Source organism: Anneissia japonica, unplaced genomic scaffold, assembly GCF_011630105.1.
Source record: "Anneissia japonica isolate Jap-2015-1 unplaced genomic scaffold, ASM1163010v1 scaffold287921_len548085_cov176, whole genome shotgun sequence".
Lineage (NCBI taxonomy): Eukaryota > Metazoa > Echinodermata > Crinoidea > Comatulida > Comatulidae > Anneissia > Anneissia japonica.
Window position 1 is genome coordinate 433,307 of NW_022750794.1, and position 4,682 is coordinate 437,988.

General features: G+C 32.1%; 1 long non-coding RNA gene across 1 annotated transcript in view; it reads right to left on the minus strand.

Moving 5' to 3' along the window:
• The window catches only part of LOC117121543, an 11,175-nt gene extending 9,117 nt beyond the window's left edge, over positions 1-2,058 (minus strand). The window contains exon 1 of the long non-coding RNA XR_004447581.1: positions 1,993-2,058. This is a non-coding gene — a long non-coding RNA (uncharacterized LOC117121543). The remainder of the gene's footprint in view (positions 1-1,992) is intronic.
• Between the last annotated feature and the right edge of the window lie 2,624 nt (positions 2,059-4,682).

A 4,682-nucleotide genomic window follows, 5' to 3' on the forward strand; every position in this document is an offset into this window, starting at 1 on the left:
TGCCCATGATTTAAAAAATAAATTATAACATGAATGATATTCAATATTATACATTTGTAATTTGTTTACAACCTATTTTTAGAAGTATTAATGTCAAATTATCATTTTAAAATATTAAAATAGAGGGGGTAATCAGTATTTTGTGTTAATATAACTTGAGTTTGAATATGAATTTACGAAGGGTTATTAAATTCAAAGTACAGCTAAGTTGTTAATGTGTTTCATGTTAATGGATGAATAAGGAGAAAAGTGTCAACCAACTGACTGGTTTTACAAAAAAAATATGGTTACTGGTACTATAAATATATTATATTCTTTAAATTTCTAGCATTACATAATTACCAAGGAAGCTTGGCTTTAATACAGTTGAACTTGCCTCAGGTCGAATCCGAAATGCCATTGAAAAGTTGTTTAATTATTAGATAAAATTTGATTTTCAGATTCATTAATTATGGTAAAACACAACAATTTGGCTTGTAAAATAAGATCGCCTTAGAAATGATTCGAGAATAGGCAAAGTCGAATTAGGCAAGTTCAACTGTACAAAATTACGGTGATTATGGCGATTTTTTTAATTGGGTTAAATGCACATTTTTAACTTGTTAGGATTCAAATGAATTTCTGTTATTTTAAAAAGCTACCTTCAATCTTCATGTATTTCTGAGAGATCTGTTTGTGATCTGTTTAAATGAGCTTTAAGATAGCTTTTATTGTCCATTAAAAATAACAGAAATTCATTTGAAACCAAACAATGTGCAATCAACCCAATTTCAAAAACAAAGCGGCTATGTTTATGCCGAGATGTAGTGCCTTAAGATAGCGAGAGTAATTTTTAAGGGAAAGGTAATGCAAAGCCAAGCTATTCAACCCCACTCCCTGAATTTGCTTTGAATTTAGGACAAATTGAGTAGCTTTTATATGACAAATGTAAACGTGTAAATAAAAAAGGGAAAGTTTGTGTGCCAAGCATTTACCTATAGATTTTTATGATCAGTTTTCATGAATATCAAGCCACTCCTAGCCCCAAGCTTGGAATAATGTCATATTTAACTCTGACCCACCTGGAATGTGATACAATAGGAGTGGAATGTGGAGTAGGACCGAAGCAGCCGCGAGCCAGAATGGCCACCAATAAATAAAGCTTATGGAACGCCGGTGATGCATGCACAATTAATAAAGGGTACAGTACTCTCTCTAAATACAACACACACCAAACATATACAATTATGCTTTTATTTATATTAATGCATATAAGCCCAACAGTAACATGAAAAGAGAAGTGCAGGCAACTAGGCCAACTTTATTTGCTCAACATTTGAATTACCAAAACAAAATACAGTAAATATAAGAAATATGATAGTGTTACCACTGTCATACTGTGATAATTCAACCACTGAGAATAATATATTATATATTTGTTGAGAAAATTCAAATCAGCATCTGTTTTACATGACTTTTTGAGTAGCTATTTTGCAAATAAATGGTTCATTTCGTTAAAATCATTTGGCTTTATTAATTATTCATAATTTAAGCTGCAACAGTGAAGTTAGCAAGTCGGAAATGAGGAAGCTAGAAAAGTTACTCAAAAAAATCAGGTAACTTAAGCAGCGGAAGCTATTTGAATTTTTTCAACAACTTGTTGAACAAGTGTAAACAATTCAGCGTTTATCCCATGTTTTTATTATATATTATAATAGTATAGCAAACCAACCAGTAAACAATAAGCGAGTGTACTGTACAGTTTGTGCATACACACATTGGCAGCCGTTCTGGCTGGCGGTCGCTTGCCTAGGCTAGGCCTTTAGATTAAGGCCTAGAGTAGCTAGGCCTAGACTCGGCCTAGCTAGGCCTCATCTCAAAAGCAACAATAATTTATATCAGTCCAGACTTACCCTACACATACTCTCTGTACGCCTAAACGCTATCGTCAACAAAATCAGATTTGGTTTAACTAATTAAGCAATATTTTACACGTAGACCTACAATACTTACATTTTTCAGGTAAAAATGTTGGCCAAAAATGTTCCGGTACATCCATGTGTTGTTGTTTACCTGGGAAGCGCCACCTATGGTTGTAGAAAAAAGCAACAGGCTTACAGTTTGCGCCCCCAATCGGCCGATCAATGACATTCTCATGAATGTGACCATCTAGGAATTTTTTTATGACACTTTGGGATTTTTTGTTAACTTTTCATTCAATCTTGGAATTTTTTAATGATATGGAATTTTTATTTATTTAATTATTTTTATCAAGAAATGAATAAAAAGCTGCTAATGGTCATAACAACACCATTTGACAGTTGTGGATTAGGGCCTGTTCATGTTAAAAAAAAGAGCCATTTTGGAAGTTCAGGAATTTTTTTCAATTCCTTCTGATAAGGCTATGATTGTTTAAATCAATTTTCATCATTTTCAAAAATATAAAAAGGTACATTTTTAACTGATATTTGATATGCTGACTGCTGTAGGTCTATTACGTAGGGCTAAAAAGTTTAGCAAGAATATTGCACCTTGATGGATGCAGGAAATCTCGCACTGTCTCATACTTTACAAATTCGTTTCATTTTAATAAAAAAAAAAAAATCCATCAAAAACACTACCCTTACCAGCTTAAAACTCCCAAAAAAAAGTTAAAGGTTAACACCTTTTATTAAAATATGAGTTATGCTACTTGAATATTTTCTGTGTAATAGGCCTAATAATAATAATAATAATAATTAATAATACAATAATAATAATAATAATAATAATAATAGCAATTGCCCTGTCATCTTTATGTATATGATTTTATTTCATATTATAGGCCTAGTATTACGTTATACCTAATACTATAATTACAGAACATAAGCGTGAAATTTTTCGCAAATTACAAATACAAACAGAACATTGTTTTTACCGGTTTAAAACATTGTTGACCTACGTTATAAGATCGTCAAATCTGAGGACGACGTGTCACTTTTATGCAAATACAATTTTTTTTCCCACACACAATCACGACATTTCGTTAATTCAAACACTGTACAATTTCTAATTGACTTCTACTAGCCCCCCCCTCCCCCTGATAGAAACTCACCATAAACGTTTATAAATAAAAGTCACCCGCGACACGTCTGATACCCCTCTGAAACTCATTAGAATAATCAATTTTTCACTATACGCGATAATGCAAAAATATGCATTTTCGAGTATAACAGAGGTATAACGGCTTAAACGCTCAGGGAGTGGTGGATTTAGGCCTATCAAACCTACTAACAAAAAAAAAAAAAAAAAAAAAAAAAATCAGCTTAAATTCGTCTTAAATCCCAGGCTAGGTCTTTTAAGATACAGATTAATGTATTGTATGGTTTGGTTTGATGTTTATCCCTTTGCAAGCTTTTATAAAGTTTTTTTTTAATAAAAAATTACGACTTTTAAATAAAGAATATCTTTTAAATTAAATTATTGTACAGGCCTACTAATATTACTACAGTATATTATTTATGATACGTCTATTGCGTCTGTAAAATATTTGTCCAAAATCCTTTAAAACAGTCCTCAAAACGTTCTGACTGTACCCCCACTAGGGGTCTTTGCTAGGCTCTAGACCCCCAGCATGACACACCCCCTCACAAACCCACCCCCGCTCGGTCGGTACTATGTATATCACAAGACGGCTCCCCCTTTGCAGTGGAGTATCTAGCGAACATTGTAAAATATTATTCCCGAATTTTACTGTATTTGATATACACTATACAGTATTTGCCCACGGTAGAGTTGGTAGAACTTGAAATAGAGGTCCGTACTAAGAATCTATTGCATTTATCGAAAGAGTAGGGGAATTACCCTCTCGAAAGAGTAGGGGAATTACCCCGATGCTGTGGTTCATTTCAGCCCGTTGTCATGGAATGATGTGAACGAACTATAACCGCATCCTTACGGCGGCTTAACAAAATGACACTGCAAGTTAAGGTTACTTTTCCTACCTTTACCATTATAATACATTAAATTCTCTAATACACATTTTGTTTAATTAATTAGATACGAATACATATTACTATAGTAGTGGAATTGAACAGCTTAGTAGCTAAGATGCTTGCCTTCTAATCCCAGAGTCCTGGGTTCAATTCCTGTGACAGGGCTTCGCTGATAAAACCTTCACATTATTTCATTTATTTAAGAGGGCCCTGAATATCAGCCGACCTTCTAGAAAACTCTGGAAGGGTCACCCTCTATAAATATGGTTAATAAAAATACAATAAAAATTGTGGTCCATTTTTTCATGGGCAATAATGACATGTACAGTAAAATGTAACCCTCTAGAATTAAATAATATTCTATTTATTATTGGAGTAATAATATATAAATTCTAAATTGCAAAAAAAGTAAGTTTTACATATTATTAATAAATTGATTTTGGAGCCTTATAAGAGCACAGTCATGGAGGTTTAAACTTCACTGTATTTTTAAGTGGTTTAATATTAAATTTAAAGTAACTAAAAAAAGTTTAAAGTTTCATATTTTTGCGGGCATTACTTCCAACCTTGTAGTGGTAACTTACTTATATAAAAATGAAAAAAAATATAAAATATAACATTTTCTATAACTGAAAGAATTACACAATTCATAAACAATCGCAAAAATGTGTAGTTAAAAGTAAATATTCTTTAATTTCATTTAAAATGTAATATAACAATAACAAAAAT